Source organism: Mastomys coucha, unplaced genomic scaffold, assembly GCF_008632895.1.
Source record: "Mastomys coucha isolate ucsf_1 unplaced genomic scaffold, UCSF_Mcou_1 pScaffold1, whole genome shotgun sequence".
NCBI classification, from domain to species: Eukaryota; Metazoa; Chordata; class Mammalia; order Rodentia; family Muridae; genus Mastomys; species Mastomys coucha.
In genome coordinates, this window is record NW_022196891.1 from 55,571,186 (window position 1) to 55,590,199 (window position 19,014).

The 19,014-nt window shown below is 44.1% G+C and overlaps 1 protein-coding gene across 2 annotated transcripts in view; it reads right to left on the bottom strand.

Annotated features, from left to right (window-relative positions):
• Brinp2 (BMP/retinoic acid inducible neural specific 2) overlaps window positions 1-13,964 on the bottom strand; it is a 103,019-nt gene extending 89,055 nt beyond the window's left edge. The window contains exon 1 of one of the 2 annotated variants that reach the window (XM_031386391.1): window positions 13,150-13,964. The gene's annotated coding sequence lies outside the window, so the exon portion shown is untranslated. The remainder of the gene's footprint in view (window positions 1-13,149) is intronic. The other variant, XM_031386400.1, reaches the window with a different exon arrangement.
• Window positions 13,965-19,014: the final 5,050 nt, after the last annotated feature.

Here is a 19,014-nt window from a genome sequence, read left to right on the forward strand (position 1 = left end):
TTACATGTAAATAAAGAAAATATCTTTAAAAAAAAAAAAAGTCAATACCACCTCCCCCAACAACTCCCAACCCCTAACCATGTCCATCTTGGCTCTAGCATTTATATAACCTCTGAAAATTCCCAGAATTCCAAATGGCACACAGTCACAGAAACTATCTTCAGCTGGCAAAACAACTTCTCGATAGAGCACAAGGCAAATCATAGTCAGCTGCTGAGGACAGTCCCAAGTAGCCCCGTATCCCCACCCTGGGGATTAAAATAAAAACATATTCTTATCACTATAGATCTGCACTCTGATTAGTAGTGTCTGAAACTCTTCCCTCTGTGACTAAGGTCTTTCCCACAAGGGAAGGAAAACCCATTAAGCATTCAGTGTTTTGCTATAGAGACACAAGGAGCTAGCTATGTCAGCTCTTGCATCCTAATGTTCTTCTCCTGGTGGAGGTTATGTAGATAGGCATTATCTTTAATGAGTGTGGATTGGGGAAGGACTCTGTTAGGTGATTCTATGTAAGCTCCTATACCATACTTTTGAATGTTGCTAGGAGTGGCTGTTATCCAGGCAACTGTTTGTTCTGTGCATTTTTAGGGGCCTGCAATCCTTCTGAAAGGGGAAAAACATGGGTCTTTCACTTAGGTTAAAAATTTGTGAATTTCTCTTTTGAAATGTTTCAGTGTTAATTGGGAGACAGCACCATTAAATCATTATTAGTCATTAATACTTCAGCACAAATGAGTTGATCAAGTTACTGAGACGTGTGAAGGGGCCTTAGGGAAGCTGTCACCTTGATGGAGGTGGTAGGGAGTTGCCAGGAAGGGCAGTCTCTGGGGCCGCAGGGGCTGAGAGAGATGATGACTGTCGGGCACAAAGGAGCAAGGCTCAGTCAGGCAGAGAAGGTACCGGAACTAATCATCTTAATTCTGGACGGGATTGCTTCTACAAATGTAGCCATCCTTTCCCACTCCTCTATACCCATGCCCATGCCCACGCCCACGCATACACACGTGTGCCAGGCTATGCCTTCTAAACTTGCTGGAAGTATGCTTCATGTAAGGCTTTTAGGAAAGGTCAGCCATCTCTAGGCAAGAGCCTTCCTGGCTTCTGAGGTGAGGGGGCCTCGTAACACAGGCTTTTGCCTCTAGGGGTCTCCAAAGCCCGGAGGCTTCAGAAGGATCCAGGCCTTACTATGTGATTTTTGAGTCTCAAATCCCAAAGGGCGAAGATTGAGGAAGAGGCACAGTGTTCAGGAAACCTCTGGGGACCTATCACCCACAGGAACGCTGCTCATCACCTGTGCCCATTCCTTGTCTGACAACATATTTATAGGATGCTAAGTGGACAGATGCAGTGAAGGGGAGGCAGAAATGAGCTGCCTTGGCAGTAGTTATGCACCACCTAGGCCTTTCTATTCCTCAAGGGGATTACAAGGACTTCTCTGGAGCCTTGACCCCATACTATTCCAGTAACTCAATTGAAATCTGTGCTCCAGTCTGGCCACCTCCAGCTCAGGATGTTGTGCTCTGCATGAAGCTCCTAAGTGGGGAATGGAGGTGGATACTTTCAAACCACTGCTGCTACTGAGCCTGGGCCTTGATAAACAAGCTGCCCCTGAACTAGAGGATCAGGAAGAGTCAAGGAATCGGGTCAGCAGCACAGGTCCCTGATGATAGGAATGCTTTGTGAAAACAAGTAGGTGAGGTAAAATCTCACAGCTTGAGCAGGTTGGTATCCAGTAAGAAACTATGAGATAGGTTAATAAATATTATTTCCATTCAATGTAGAAGTTTTAAGGGTTAGTGACCAAAGTCAGACTCTCTAATTCATTCTACCCTCTGTTAAAATCCCAACACTGCCAGGCTTGGTGGGGATGCTTTTAATCTCAGCACTTAGGGAGGCAAAGACTTGGGAGGATCTCTTTGAGATGCAGCCTGGTCTATATAACAAATTCCAGGCCATGCCAGCCAGAAGACACACCAAGACCCTGTGTGTGTCTAAAAGCAAGCAAACAAAAATTCCCAGTACCATTATTCCCCAACTGCAGAGATCTCAGATAAGTGGCAAGGCAACTTTCCTTACTCAATTCTTCTCGTTTTACTGAGTACAGTGAGAGGCATCTTCTTCATGTGGGAAGTGTGGGGTGGTGGAATTGAAGGAGACTGCACATGTAAGCAGAGTTGCTGTCTGGTACAGTTCCTGGCACACAGCAGGTGTTTATTCATAGACATTGAATTTTATGCATCTTCAATCATTGAGAATAAGAGAGAGCAGTAATTTTTCCTAGTCTCCCTGAATGTCACAGATGTGTCTGTGTTGGCAAAGGTCTTAGATTTTATGATCAATTTTAATATATCAGCTATTATTTTTTTAAAAAAAAATGGCAAGGCTTGCTTTTGGAAGGATCTCTATAGTACATGCTTTTCAGCGTGTTTCTAAGAGCCTTTACTGCTCCAGCTAGGAGGTGCCTTGGGCAGAACTCTTGGCTGAAGAGAGAAGTGTGAGATGACCCAGCTCCAGGCACCTAGGCCTGGTCCAAGGAGAGCCTTCCATATGTACTGGCTTGGTGTATTAGAATTCTGGCTGGAAATTTATTAATGAAAGCCCTCTGCCTTCCTAAAAGGTTAAAAATCTTGTGAAGTAGAGGAAGCCTTCCTCCAAGCCTAAGGATACTCAGCTCTAATTTTGTTTTGAAAGCCTTGCTCTTTTGAAAAAAAAAAAAAAAGCAACCCACCTGTGTTCAGAAAGAGCCCTTGAAATACTCATTGTATGGGCACTAAGTGAACGGGCCGTGTAGAGCTTTGCACTAGAGACTCTTCAGGGCTCTGTTTGCATTTCTGTTTTAGTTTGTTTTGCCTGCTTTTGTATTCCCAGTGTTCACGTTTTACTATCTTCCAGCCCTGGTGGCTTGCTCCGAGGAATCCCTTCAGAGTTAACAATGCTTCTGTCCTACTTAAGAAACATCAGTCAGATATTTGAATAGCCCCTCTTACCTGGACCACCGAGCTGCCTTTCCCCCAGGACACAACCTAGGACAAGGATGCCTTGCAAAATCTAACATTTAAGCAAAGAGGTTTTGCATCTGGTAGATCTAGGGTCAAGTGTGAACTCATCCAAGCTGGGAAGCCTTAAATGGGTTATTTAGTCTCTAGGAACTTCCATTTCCTTATTCATAACCAGAAAATGCCCCATTTTAAGGGTTTTTTTTTTTTTTTCACAAGATCTGAGGAGAAAATACCTACAAAGCATTATGGGACCTGGCAGCTGGTAATGGTTCTTAGGAAAAACCTGCTTCATCCCCCGCCAGCAGTGGCAGCTCAAGGTGGTAAGGAGTCTCGTCGGCTAGGCCTGGGTCGCAGCTTTGACCTCTGTGGAAGTCAACATCTCGCAAGTGTTTGTCTTTGGAAACACAGAAACAGCAGCTACCATTTTCTGAATGCCCATTTTGAGGCAAGTGCTTCCTGGATACTTCTCAATCACTGTCCCTAACACTCAGGGGATGTTATCATTTCCATTTGTTTAGGTGGAGGCACCATAGGTCGTGAGTGTTCTATAACCTAGCTGATGTTGTACAGCGGGTTAGTAACCAAGACAGGACTGAAGCTCCTCTCAGTAGGGACTTGGTCTTTCCTCCCCGGATGGTTCAGAGCCTCCCAGGGTGTAAGTCAGAAACTCTTAGGGACTAATCCGAACCTAATCAGAGGCTAGGCCCTTTGAATTGACTTTAGTCTATAAAATAAGAATGGCACTTCCTTCATGAGGTAGGAATGAAAATTAAGTGAGATATTACAACAAAAATGAGCCCAGTGCCACAAGTTCTACTCATTTCAAGACGAATCTTAAAGATTTATGAGCTTGTTCCAGCTAGGTTTTACCTGCTCTTCAAATCATTTCTCTAACTTTTTATTACAGAAATATTCACAAAGGACAAACAAATGGATAGATGTATGTGTGGATGTCAGTTTGGAGACTGACATAATGACCAAGCTGCCACCCAGCACTTCTGTCAGCATCTTGTACGCCTTCTGCTCCGCATGGCCCTCCCCAATCAGATTCCCTTTCTCCCTCTAGTCCAGTTCATTTTTCATCTTGTTCCCTTTTGCTCATAGCTCTGGGTTGTCTCCAGCCTTTTCTGTGCCTGTCACACCATTAAGGTTCAGAGTGATACTTCGTTCACAGGAGAAAAGTAAAATAAAAGTGGTTCAGCGAAGCCATGGTGTGTGTGCATGCGTGTGGTGTGTGTGTATGTGTGTGTGTGAGTGTGTGCGTGTGTGTGTATGTGTGTGTGCATGTGTGTTTTCACATGCCATCTCTTTCTATCCTTGTCAAGAAGAGCAAGCTGGATGCTTTATGAGATGTCTCATCACCCAAAATAACTGGAGGAACAAATAGGCTGGAGGAGGGGACACTTGAAGGCATTGAACTAGTCACTATTCCCCTAGATTACGTAGACTGAGTGTGATACTCCTTGGACCATATTAACAGAAGCTTCTGTCACCCTAGCTCCCTCTTTGAATGCCCAAACTCATCCTTCTCCTCAATCCAGAAGCAACACTATCTACCTTTCTCAGGACAAGTCACCTCAAATTAAATATAGCCTCCAGTAAAAGTTCTTCCCTGAACACTCCCCTAGTCATGCTCTCCTAGAATATCTTGCTTTTGTCTGTTTCATTATCACTAACAAAAATTGTCTCATTGTATTACTGGTCTGTGAGATTAGTTTTGTGGAGACCATAATAAAGCCTATGGACTCCGGGCCTAAAACCTGTGGAATACCAACTCCCCACCTTCAAGCTGTGCGACTTTGGACTAGTTTTACTTCCTTTTCCCACTCTCTGTTAGACATATTTATTTAATATATATTGAATTTACATAATATATATTAAATAAATCATTTAATGCATAGCTAATAACACATGTTTCTTTATAAATTTATTTTATATATTATATTAAATATATATTACATCTACTTATATATAATATATTATGTATTTATTAAATATGAAGTATTTAAACATAATTTATTCATGGTTATGTATGTGTTTGTATTTGCACATGTGTGTCCCATGTGTGCAGATGTTTATAATAGCCAGAAGAGGGCATTAGATCCCCTGTAGCTAGAGTTACAAGCAGTTTTGAGCTGTCCAGCAAGGGTGCTGGGAACTGAACTCAGGTCCTCTGGAAGAGTAGGACACACTCTCAACCACTGTGCCATCTCTCCAGCCATAGTTCTTTCATGTCTCTGATGTTCTGATTTATCTTATGTAAGATGGAAAGGATGAACTTAGTGTAGAGCATCACTGTGATTAGTAATGAGAGTTGATTTCACTTCAGGGCCTGACACATAAATGCTATGAAAATGTCAGCCATTATCAGCAGTGACTCTATGACCCACAGAGTCATGTTTCCCCCAGAGTGGAAGCACCTAGAGGACAAGACTTTAGTGTCTTGTTAGCAGAGATCTGTCAGCCTCTGCTCCATCTCTTGTGCTGGAGGATAGGGCTCGCCTTCCTAGAATATATTCTCTGTATTGAATACCTCCGGAGAAGAACTGTGTCTTAGAATCCCAATGTCAACACCACTGCCCAAGCTACATAAACGAATCATTACATGGTGAATAGAGTGAGAGAGATTTGAGCAAGAAGTGTGGGAGTACAGAGGAGGAGGCAATTAATTCTGTCCCAGAGTCTCAGAGAAACCTACACAGAGGAGATAATGTTTACAGTCTTGAGGCTCAGGAACCCTCAGGAAGCAGACAGTAGGACAGCAGAGGGAACTGGCAGAAAACACCATGGCACAGCTGAGAGCCAGGGTGCTGGGGGCTTCACTGCAGGCTGTAGTGGGAAGGGGAGGAAGGAGGAGAGGCACACAGAGAGGCTGTTGGACTAGCTCGGGAGAAGGAGCTCTGTTTGTCAGGCTAAGAAATTTGGATTTCATTCTGATGCTTGTGGGGAGCCACAGGAGAATTGCAAGGAGAGGAGAGGCATAATCAAATTTACCATTTTGAAAGATCACTGTGGTTGCAAGGAGGAAACAGACCTGGCTAGCCCTGGAGGCAAGAAACAGGGAGAACAAATGCAGGAAAGTCCAGGCAAAAAAGGATGAGTCTGACTTCAGAGAGTGGCAGGAGTAGTGAGCAGGGGTGCAAGGCTTTGCTTCCAAAGGTCACCAGAGGCACACCTTTTACAGGGCTGCTGATTGATTGCACTGGGGTGGGGAGCAGTGTGAGAGAAAGTAAGAGGCCAGTATAATCTGTCGTCTGTTTGTGTTCTCTCTCTCTCTCTCTCTCTCTCTCTCTCTCTCTCTCTCTCTCCCTTCCTCTCTCCCTCCCTCTCCCCTCCCTTTCCCCATCCCCACTCCCTCTCCCCCCTCTCTGTGTGTGTATGTGTGTTGAAGGTATATGTTTATGCGGTGCATACATGTGAGTGTGCAGTATGCAGGCCCTTGTGTTCATATGCAGAGCCCAGAATGGGATGTCTGGTATCTTCCTGTATTGCCTCAGCTTTATTGCCTTAAGAAAGGGTCTCTCACTCAACCAGAAGCTTGTCATTTCAGATGGGCTGCCTGCCTGGCTAGTGAGTCCTCTAGATATGCTTGTCTCCATTCCCCCAATACTGCATTTACAAACACATGCAGCTCTTCTGGGTTGTTTCTAGCAGTTCGTTTTTCTCATGTCGGGGATTTGAACTCAGGTCCTCAAGTCTCCAAATCAAGCTCTCTTACCCAATGAGGTTTTTGTTATTGTTTGGTTGTTTGGTTGGTTGGTTTTGAAGCAGAGTCTTGCTAACCTTGGTTGGCCTGGAGATCACTGTGCAGAATAGGTTGGCCTTGAATTTTCACTGACCCTTTGCCTCCCCCTCTCTAGTGCCAGGGTCACATATGTGTTCCATTAAGTCCAGCTTCACACTTCTTCAGTCACTGGAGATCTGATTGTGTCATTTGCTGAAGCAGGTATCTGAGGAATGAAATGGCTACAAGCCTAATTTGGATACCAAAACTGTCCGTATAGCAAACTGGAGATCTTTAGCAGGAAGTGGGCATCACAGCGGTTGGGTGTCTTCAATGTGCTGAAGCTATAGCTGATCCTCTGCTCTGTTTCACATTAAGAACAACACCCTAAGAGATGGGCTTGTCTGTGCTGAGACAGGATCTGAGAGGTAATAATGCCTCTTTCACATAATTCTTATTTTACAACTGCAAGCAAGACTAAGTAACGACCATATAAAGAGAAGAAGGATTAGAAAATATAATCATGAAGGTAATTTGAAGAGAAATTATGGAAAACATAGGAAGGAGATAAAAATTGCTCCCAGGGTCAGGGTGGGAGGATTTGTTGCCTGAATCAAGTGAAATATAGCTTGGGATAATATTTTTGCAAATAATAGAGGGTTAAGCAAATATGAGAGAAGTTCTAGGCATGTCCAAACTTTATCTCAATGATGAACAATACTAGCATAGTTATGATGAAGGGGTGACAGTATTTCAACCTGTGATTAACAATTAAGATGTGATCCTTGCGACTCCCCATTTCAATTGATAGTTTGATAAATGATCTTGAAAATACAGTGGCGGCTCGTCAGTCTCCCCACCACACTAAAGCATGTCTGTTTTGAAAACTGAAAAAGTCAAGGAAAAGGAGGTCATATGGTAGCAGAGATGTCAAAGGAGGCCCTTTGAAGATGGCGCACTATCAGTGGTACAGCCAAGTGTGTCCTTGTTGACCCTGAAGATCACTCACTTGGTTATTTTTACTATTATCCCCTAGACCCCCCAAAACCAGGTTGAACCAAAAGGCCTCTCACCAACTCACTCTGGGCATATGAGCTGAACGCTATATTGCTTTACAAAAGCTTCCAGTGGGCTGAGTCAGTTAGCTAGGTCCCTCCTCAAATAAATATAGGCCATGTAAGCTATTTGTGTTCCTTGCTTTTAAATTTCAGAAATCCATGCCCAGAGGCTCCCTCTGGGACTCTCTTGACCTCTCCCTCCACGTTCTCTTTCTTTTTATGTCTCTGGCTCCTCCTTTCTCAAGCTCTGCCCTCTCTCCCCATTAACCTGCTACTGCTCTGCAGGGCCCGGCCGACGTGTTTTAAAAGAAACACAATGTCTGCCACAGATGGAAATCTAACTTCTGGTCCCTATATTAAAAACTAAAAGAAATGAACAAAACTAACTGGATTTTTATTTAACCCAGCATATCTGAAGTATTACATCATTTCAATCTAAAATCAATGTAAAAATAGTGATACTTTTATGTTGTTTTTGCGTGTGTGTGTGTGTGTGTGTGTGTGTGTGTGTGTGTGTGTGTGTGTGTGAAGCAGGGATTGTTCTTAGAAACAGAATCTTTTATATCCTATGCAGGTCTCCCATTCTCTATACAGTTGAGGATGACCTTGAACTTCTGACCCTCCTGCCTCTACCTCCTAAGTACTAGGATTAACAGTGTGTGCCACCAGGCCTGGTTTATGTGGTGCTAGAAACAAAATCCAGGGCTTTGGGCATGCTAGGCCAGGACGACATCAACAGAGTCACATACCCAGTTTCTTGTATGGTTTTTGAAAAAGTAAATCTTTTCAACCCACGCTGAGTGTTACAGTCCCTGCACGCTTTTCAGGAGCTCCTGAACTACCTGTGGAGTTCTTGGGTGGATCTTTTTGCCCGAAGTGGCTCCTCAGTTTACCCAATCCAGCACCCCAGGTATTTCAGCATTTCAAGTGAGTTTCAGAAACATAAATGATGGGACTGGACCAGCCACTGAAGATGGCAGTTTATGATGATGATGTTCTACTTTCCTCTGCATATCAGAGTAATTTAAAGATGACCAACCTGTACCAGTATGTTAGAGAAGGCTAGCCCACTGCAGCCAGCATAACTTAGCCTTCTGACACTTCCTTCCCAAACAGAGCAGGGTTTCCACCAAAATTATGAACTATACGTCATGTGCCTGGGGCTCCGGCTCAACCCCCAACACGGAAGTGTCCGTTTCTGAAAAATAGAGAGAGAAGGTGTCCTATGGGCATCCTAACTAATGGTCGTTAGCATAAGGGTGCTAGTAGAAACAAGGGTGAAAAGTAGAGGTAAGGTAGGATCTGCAAGAGAGACTTAATGTCTCTGAAGATCTGGTTCGAGATCGTACTCCTGGGCCAAAGTACAAAGACAGACTGAGCTCCCAGGGAACTTCCTCCAGACCTCAGAGAAGTTAGGGTGTGAACTGTGTGGCTAGTCACTCTTCTCTCGTGGCCAAGGAGAGCGTTCCTTATTATAGGGATGGAAACATTCACACAGTGGCATGCAGCCTGCATGATGCTCCAAACCAACTGAAGACCAACATCTCTGAGCAGCTAGTCCTCTCATAGGCTTACGCTGATCTCCATCCTTTCCCTGGGAGAGAGGTTGACTCTTAGAACAAATGTGTGTGTGTGCGCGTGCGTGCGTGCGTGTGTGTGTGTGTGTGTGTGTGTGTGTGTGTGTGTAGCTGGCTGGAGCCTTCTCCTGTGAGATAGCAGCAGCGCTTAGACTCCCCTTGGTTCTACCCAGGCTGCCACCATGCCTCTCCCTTCTTTGCTCTGCTGAACAATCACAGTACCTCATGGTACAGCTGCGGGCAGTACCACTCCCCACCCCCTCCTGCTTTTTTTGTGGTCTTCTCCTTTGTGACTGCAACAGCATATGTTTTATTAAAAGGGAAAGAGAAGAGGAGACAAGAGGTTATGTACATGGGCATGCTCAAGAATCTTAAGATTGAAAATCTTCTGCTCAATGCTAAATGCCTAAGGGTTTTGGCATTTTGCCGGCTCCAAGTAAACCCCAAGAGGAACATTTGGGTGGAGAAATAGGAAATGGAGGAAAATCAAAGCTCTCTCTTAAAGGATTCTGAGTCTAAAATATGAGAAGTCTTTTCTCGTGTTCTCTTGAAATTTGCCTGCCTTCCCCAACATCCTCATTCAATATTTTTGGATATGAAGTTGATAGGCTCTCTGACCTTGAGTAAAGCCTTTCCCACTGTATGTGGATTAGACCTGAGAGTGGATGGGAAGCCAGGTAACATTTTCAATGTCTAGTGATAGATATGTCCAGTATTTCAGAGCCCTGTTGGGGTCCTAGATCAACTTCTGCTAGGCCATACATATTTAATACAATGAATGCAGATACATAGGATTTCCAGGTTGCAAGAGAGGTGGCCCCAAAGACCCATGCTAACCATACTGGTTTCAGCTTCTCCCTGTGCTCCAGTCAAGGACTTGATCAGCTAGAACCCTTGATCCCCTCTTTGCCTACCCAAAATATTGCACTCTCTCATGGCTCAATTCTTATTCTCACTTTTCTCCCTTCATGGAATACTGATAGCTTGTATTAATGGCCAATTAATAGGGTCAGCCTTTTGATTTCTCTTGTATTGAACTTCCGTTGAGAACTTGCATCATCATTTACCTTTGCCCGGATGTAGGCCTATTTTCCCAAGTAGACTACAAAATCGTGAGGAAAAAGTTTCCTAAGGTTTTTTATCCCTCTCTACCCTGACATACTGCCAGAGGAGGGCCCCAAGATCTCATCACAGCCTCTTAGCCTTGTAAAGTATAAAGCAACCAAGTCAGACACAAACACTGAGATGAAACTATTCCTTAGAATAAGAAGCCCACGGGACTGAGGTTAATTATGAAGCAATAAGACCCAGGCCCCATTCCATGAGTTTTCCTATTGCTGTGTGTCCATTGTAAGTCAGGTCTTCTCCTGGGGTGCTCTGCACTCCCCTTTCCAAGAAGAAGACAGAAATCACTAAAGCTCTACATCTTAGGGTAACCAAAGACAAAGGAAACTATGTAAGCCATCTGAGAATTATATAGAGGACTTCTGTAAATGCTTCCAGCTCTTTGGGAAAGGAGCTCTTCAAAACCTATGCAAGGACTTATTATTAAGAGGAAAGAATGGCACTCCAGAAGTAACACCGCACTGCTTGCTTAAACACAAGCCAGGAACCTGAACATGGAACATTCCAGCCAGCAGAAAGTGCCCACATATTATCTCCAGTCCCTTCAGATTACCTCTTGTTTGTGAGTGGAGAGGGATTTTGGAGCACCCTCTCAGAGGGATAGGTCTAAGGTGGTGCTCCCCAGGTACGAGCCTGTACCTTGGGGAAGGGGATCAGGAGGAGTTGATGACGCAGGGATGTTCTGTGCCCTCTGGCTTTGCTCAGTAAACAACCTGTCAGGGGGGGCAGATAGGAACACTCAGAAGGGGATCTTAAGATCCAGGAAAGACCTTTCCCATTCCCAACACCAGGCCAACACAAGAAGAATAGGGCACTTCTGTTCTCCTCAGCATTTCCCTTCTCTGTCTTTCTTGTTTCCACACTGTAGCACATACTGCTCCATTCTGGGAAAGGAAAGGCAACTCCATTTTTTTTTTTTTTTTTTTTTTTTTAATAAGGAAAAAGAAGTAAGAGTCAAGAATGCTTTTGGCTTCCCTGTGGCTGCAGCCCAGCTGTCAAACCCCTTAAAGCCAGCTGTTTTCCAGAAGCAAAGATTCTGGTCTGATGTTTGCTCTCAAAAACAGTATCCTTGCTCGGCACCTTTTCAAATCCTATCTTTCCTCACAGAAGCAAAGCATGCATCTTTCCCCAGACTGGGTAGCAGCTATGGTCCTGGTAAGATAGATCACTGTGGCAGCATTGCTTGGTCATGCTCTCAGTGCTACATAGCAACTCATTCCAGATGAGAAGAAACTCTAGAGGGCCGTGTCATAAACAAACAAACAAACAAACAAAAACCCCATGCAAACAACTGCAAAATCAAAGAGGGAAAACCACACAGACTCCAGCACCACTTGAGCTGTTGCCTGATGTCATCAGACTGCCCCCCAGGGGATCTAGTAGAATCCTATAGCTGCCTGGTTAATATTGGCATTGCATATTTTCCCAGAGCCTGGACAGGGGGCGAGGAAAGCAAAGGAATCAACATACACGTGTCTAGAGAAGATCTGGGGAGAAATATTCGACTCACAGTGTACGTTTAATTCTTCTTATTGGCCTATGCTAACATATCACTGGCCCTGTTAGATAAGGTCCGGATTTTATTTTATAATTGATATTCTCTTAGCACATTTGTTCCTGCTCAGGGCAACCTGCTCCCAGGACAGGGGAAAGCATACATATGGTTCTTTACAGAAAGGTCTGCTCAATCGCATTACAGGGCATCCAGTTGATTGTTAGTTAATATTTGGCTTAAGTCTATATACCCTGGATAAATATGTACCGTGCAGAAAGACTGCTTGGTGAAGGGAGAACTCCTCTGGGCTAGAATGGCAGTGTACAAGTTCATCCTCCTACTGGGTAGGGACACTCTAGGCATCATGGACCGAGCAGGGGCTAGGCAGAGATGCTTAGGGTTTCAGTGAGCAGCCAGCTTCCTTCATACAGCTGTGAAAACACACACACACACACACACACACACACACACACACGCCTGTGTATAAACAGGGAAAGCAATCTGATAGATGGTCTCAGCAGACTATTCTCTTCAGTACAGCAATATTCCCCCTGTAGTGTCTCCAGCGCACTCCCAGGATTGACTCAGTCGATTGGGGTTTCTGTTATTCCACCCAAAGGAGACCATGGGATTCACTCCTAGGAATTATTTTTGTCCCTCATTACATGTTCATAGAAGAAATAGACTGGCCTCTAAAGCCTGCCACAGGGCTTTATGACCATGTGAATACAGCTGTATTGCACAATACAATACCAGGTCTTTAGGGTCCTCCCCAAACACAGTGAACCTCGTGCTGTTCTGTCCAGCATCAGCTAAGCAAGCAAAAGTCCTTGTCATCCTCTGCAATTATGGAGCCCGAATGAATTTTCCAAAGCTAATGGGAGTTGCACTAACTTTAAGGACTTAAACCAGGCAAAAACAATATAGGTCAGGTAGAGTGCCCAAGCTCTGTGACAGCCATGCGACACCAGGAGGCAATTCCAGAGTCAGCTCAAACCCAAAGTCCACTGCTAAGCTCCACCTGACAGAAACTAGGGGATGGAATGGGAGTTATTCCTTTTGCTTGCAATTGCCAGGCAGCAGACAAGAGGGTTGAATGAGGACTCATGAAAATTACAACGAAAGGTGATACAGAAAACCCAGGGGATACAGACCCCTGCACGATTACCTTGAATCCTTGTAAGAGCCCTTCTTGCTGTATCAGCTGCTCCCCAAACCACCAAGGACTGCGAGGAGACTCCTAAAAGACGCCCGATTTTTGTGCAACATCTCCAGTGGCAGCCTTCCAAAGTTTTTACTTCATGATTTCTTGTGGCTCTTTCTCCTTTGGGGGAAATGCGAATGCCTCCCCCTCAGCTTGTGAGAGGGAACGGATGTCTCTTTTCAAATTCTCCTGCTCTGTGCTTTGCTGTCGCCGCCGCCGCCGCCGCCGCGGCAGCGTTCAGACCACTTGCCTGCTGCCTTGCCGCGGAGCAGCGAGCATCCCAGGCACCCACAGCATCTGTGAAGTGGGATCAGCGCTAGGCTGGGTCGCACGCGGCGTAGGAGAGGTGAGGAAAGTGGGAAGCCAACTGAGGAGTCCCCTGTCCCTCGACCGAGGTGAAACCCAAGATCTTGCCTATTTTTTTTTTCCAACTCTAAAGAGACTCACCCGCCCTGTCATCCGAAATCTGCGCCTTGTACTTGGACAGAAACCGTTCCTCAGGCGTCTGGGCTCCTTCGGCTGCCTGAGGACCTGCTGGTGTCCTCGGAGCGCACGGCAGGTGCATTTCCCAAGTCCTCCGGAACCCTCCGAGCTCAGCGGAGGCGCTGGGGGTTGAGCCGCGATCCGCTTGGCAGGCAGGCGGATTGCATCCTAGAGCTACAGCCTGGCGAGTCCCCACTCGGACTTCACGGTCCGTACCTAACCAGTGTCACCTGCAGACTCAGACACCAGATGAGTGTCTTAAGATAACAATGCTGCCCTGCCTGCCTCTCTCGTTCTTTCTTATGCACGTAGGTTGGCAGCCAATAGGACCCTGCGCCATACTCCCCACAGGCGCCCATTGGCTGGAAAGCCTGACAGGGGGCGGGTTCTGAGGTCTACCGGCAATCTCCTTTGGCTAGCAGGCAGGCTGGGGTACCAGCTCTGTTAACCCTCCTAGCTTTGCAGCAGCTACTTTTTTTTTTTTTTTCACCAGTAAGGATAAGGAAGAATTGGATAAATTCGCGGCTTCGTGTGGGCTTAGGAGTGAGGCTGGAGCGTGTTAGAGGCTGAGGAACAAGAAGTAGACTGGGAACTAATTACACTTGCTTTGCTCTTCTGAGTTACAATATTCATTCGTCCCAGCCCATTTTGTTTGCTTGCTTAACCAGAACTCCCAGAGATGGGGACCCATTTGAGCCATTTTCCTTCTAATTTGAGGTTTCATTTAGTTGTTCTGTGCGCTTTTTAAACCTCCTGAATTACTTAATTATAAGTGAGCCCCCAAGTGAGAAATAGCACGCGCTCACACACACATAAACACACACACACACACACACACACACACACACACACACACACACACACACGGGGGCTGGGGGGGGAGGCAGGCTTGGGGAGGGGGTGAAGAAGGAGGCAAAAGACTACAGGAGCTCTATGATAAGATGGCCTGGCAGAGAATCGCCGGACAACTAAATTGAGACACCTTACACCCCACACCAGGCCTGTAAGGACAACAGCAAAGAGGAGAACTTGGGGATTCTGGGGAGACCTCTGAAATGGCCTGTGTCCAAAACGAAAGAGAATTGTTTTGCCAGTGATGTTTTCCTTCTGTGTGTCTCCTTTCACTCCAGTGGCGGGTCAGGAAGAGGGACTCGGGTTTTTAAAGGAAGACTAGAGGAAGGAGAACAGGCCAAGCCTTGTTTCTGAGTAGCAGGTGCTGTTTGCTGAGCCTGTGAAAGGGAAGTCGGGGGAGTGGGTAAGAGAGGGAGAAAGGGAGGGAAAGAAGGAAAGAATGAGGGATAAAGATTAACTTTAATTGAATGGATGTGAAGGATATGTTTGCTTCTTGTGATAAATGTGTGAGGCTGAAATACATCCTACTAACTGGCGTACTACACTAAATTTTGGAAAGAGCCATTGTTGAAGAAGGATCAGCTGAAAGTGGTAAGGGATGTGGGGTTATTTCCACTGAGTCACGTGATGAGGGCATATCTAGAGGAGACTAGGCAGCAAGGGAGACAAGCGCCTTCATTTAGTTTCCTTGAGTTGAGAGCAACATCGGAGACTGTTTTGTAAAGAATTAGACAAAAGAAGAAGACAGAGGTTAGATGTATGCAAAGGTAGGATACATCTGGGTTAGGTAAAAAGTGCCCCTGTAGCCAGACGCTCTGAATGAGTGAGGAAGCCTCGAAACTGCTTCTTGCCTACAAAACCCCCATTCCCATCATATCCGATCTCCACTTGTTTCCTCTTCTGCATCTTGTCCAAATTATTCCTTCTGCACTCTGCAGATGTCTCAGCTATAAAGCAGGCCAGAGAATGGTGGTCCTGTGGAGTCCCGGGACCTTCAATAAGATGAAACATCTAGGTAAAATATTGAAAGTTTAACTACCTCTCTACTGTGGAGCTAGTTGCTCCTGAAAGTCTTAGAGATAGAGGCCCCCTGAGCCTGACCCAAGTAAGAACACATTGGAGGTCAGGGTTCTTGTGAAAAAACTTGAGGGAGTGAGGAAATGGTAGAACAGATGTAACTCCTGTCAATAGAAAGAAGAAAGGTGCCAGGATTTCTCAAGAGAGGGGACAACCCATCACATGAAAATCCAGAAACTCAGCTATGTTTTCTTAAATCACCCATGATATTTTAATGAAGAAAAGCACACATTAAAAACCTTGCAAATGTTCATCTGAGGAAGGTAGTGTGTGCTTTGAGGTAACTAGTATTCATGTCATTTCCAACATCACAAGAAGCAAACATTTGTTCTTTCTTGGTAAATCTAATAAACACCCAAAGAGAACTACTATCTTAATACCCACTCCCATAGAATGTCACTTACTCTTAACCCTTGAAATATCAGAGGATACAGTGCTGTGCATCTGGTTTCTTTCACTCTCTGATATATCTGGGTGACTTGACTCTGATCCTCATCTGAGTTAGTCCCACCCTTTAATCTTTGCTGCACACATGCTGTTCTTTTTTCCAAATGAATAAAACTCAAGGAATGTAAATCACTACATTTACTTTTACACCAACAGTATAGAAATTCAGAAGTCCACTTCTATATGAAACAGTTATATCATGTAACAAGTCAGTGGTGAGGGCTATCCTCATTGAACAACAACTAAATGTGTGAATGTGTGAGATCCTTTGCATACATAATCTCTTTTCATTTTCGTGAACTCTATACAAGTTATGCATTATTATTTATATATTAGTGTTACTGTTTAAATACTACATATAAAAGCATTTACTGCAAGATACTGTTTTCAGTGTCTATACTGAATGTGTATATGCATTTAAGTATATGCATTACTCTGTGTGCATGAACGCACACACATTCAGTGAATGGAATGGAGGGAAGAGAAAAGGAGGTGATGAAATTTCTCATTTCCAGGATGAGGCTGGCAGTTTATCTGAGGAGTTTGGGTAACCTAAGGAATGAAAGGCACTGTATTTTCTGTGAAGAGAAGAGCATAGGGGGAGTGAGAATGGGAAATGGCCTCATTTTCATTGGTGTGTATGTGTGCGAACACATAGTTTGGGGAAGTAGTGATCAGGGAATGGAATACTGGGCAGTGAGCACTCAACCTAGGTGAAAGAGCATAAGAAATGGAAACTTTAAATTTCCAAACCACAGAATTCTGGTGCCTGGGTACTTGGGTACAGAGTTGGCTTATAAAGAAAGCAATCCAAAGGCCTTTTTAAGAGTCACGAAAAGAGGCCACTGATATTTAAACATAAAGTAGTGGACTTCAGAGGAGAAGTCAGGCTTCCGCCTTACAAAACTTGGTATTTTTAAATAATAAATTTTATTTAAAATAATTTTATAATAAAATCACATTATATTTAATATATCTAGTAAGTTTATGTTTAAATAGTATATTTTAAATAATATAAATACTTTTATGTATACTACCTATATAGCCTGGGATATGGATAGAGACAATTGAGCTTATTCTCTTCATGAGAAACTAAAGATGGGCAAGGTTCAAGTTCTCCTCCAAACGAAAGTATGGGGGCAAGCCTTGAAACACATGTGTGGCTTTGCTACAGCACATCACCTCTACACATAAGAGATAGCTAAGACTCACCTGCATCTCCTCGTCTCACTTGAATATAAAGCATCACCCAGGAGACACTCTCTGGTTTCTGTGAGCTGCAATTTCTATCCTCATCTCTAGGTATTTAATTTAAAGTAGAAGATTTGAGATTACATCCCTGTGCATGGGAACCACGTGCCTTGGCAAAAAATATTGTCTTTTTTGTTCCCACAGCCTCGATTGTTAAACTCTTCTGTGGAAACTGACATCATATAGAAGTTCAAGATGTCAATATCTAACACTCTCAACAGTGACATCTAAAGAAGATTCCACAGTGACTTGTGGGAAGCCAACTCTCCACTGCTACTCTCGTGCTTTCTAACCCAATACTTGATCTTTTCAAAGTTAGAACGACTTTAAAATTATAGTAGGCTAGGTACTATTCAGAAATAGGAGTACTCCTTCTGCCCATGCTCTGATGGATGCCCAGAAGATAATGGATGCTCACTGTTAAATGAATGAATTGGCGTCATCTAAGAAATATTGTTTGTGCTTTCAGTCGCACATAGTCTTCATACATGGATCTCATCAAGTCCCTGACTATTTAATTGGCCTTAGTTTCTTCATTTGTTAAACAAACCAATCTGCTAAGAGACAGATAATCTGATAATTGCACCCCATTTCTCACACTCCAGAGCCACTTCTGTTTCCTGGCTTTACTTTATTCCATGACAAATCACATTATCTCTGTACGTACCATGCTTTTCTCGATGCTAGAGGAGAAGGAAAGGTTTCATGGAGTCTTCATGCCCTTTGGCACTCTTAGGGGAGCAGTGAAGATGGCCGGGAAGGCCACTAGTTGATGCATCCTTTTGTCAGTAGTTTGCAGTGATAACATGGTAATATATGTATGTATTGATTTTCAGACGTGTCAGGTTGTGAAACAAAACTTACATCAATTCATCAGTTTTCTTTTCTTTTTTTTTCCTTCCTTCTTTCTTTCATTCCTTAAATGTGACCTTAAATATGGCTGGCTCAACTAGATTGAACTATTCAATTAGATTAATCTTGTGAAATGTATGGCACATAGTTTCATCTTTTAAAGGGCACACGTCTGCATTTGTCAATAGGTCATGCCAGGTAGATCAGGACAGCAACTGTTTCAAAGCTGGCATCCGATTTGAGAAAGTGGTGATTTCCATTCTAGAGTAGGAACGGAGCACATCTTCCTGGTATTTAGACCCTGAACAGGTATGTTGGAAGGTGATACTTTTGAATGAAGTCATTCATTATCATGTTGAAATTCAGCCAAATATCAGATCCAAGCATTCCCCGAATGTTGCTTTCCTTATATCGTCTATGGCATCCAGCATCTAAGGACATCAGCAGCACTAGCTGGAGCAGAGTTTCTATGAACTTTGGGTGGTGGTAGTGTTGTTCCTAAGAATACCTAGTAAGTAAAGGGGCTACGGATGCCATTCCTTTCTTGACAGAGTTTGGATTGACCATCACCAGCACCAGCACTTTTTTTTTTTATTACTTTCCCATGGACTTTGGTTGCTGAGAAACTTTAGTTCTCATGTATACTTTCTACTCTGTTCTATTTACTGAATTTTCTAAAATTAAATGCTTACGGTTTCTTTGAGCTACATCTGCTTTCCCTGTCAATCACAGAATCCCCATCATCTTTTACTGCTTATTGTACATAGCATTTGTGACAGAGATGAAATGAGGCATAAGTTGCAAGCGAAAGTTCTATTTTGCTTAACAGTATGAGTTACATCGACTTCCTTTTTTGTTGCTCGTCAC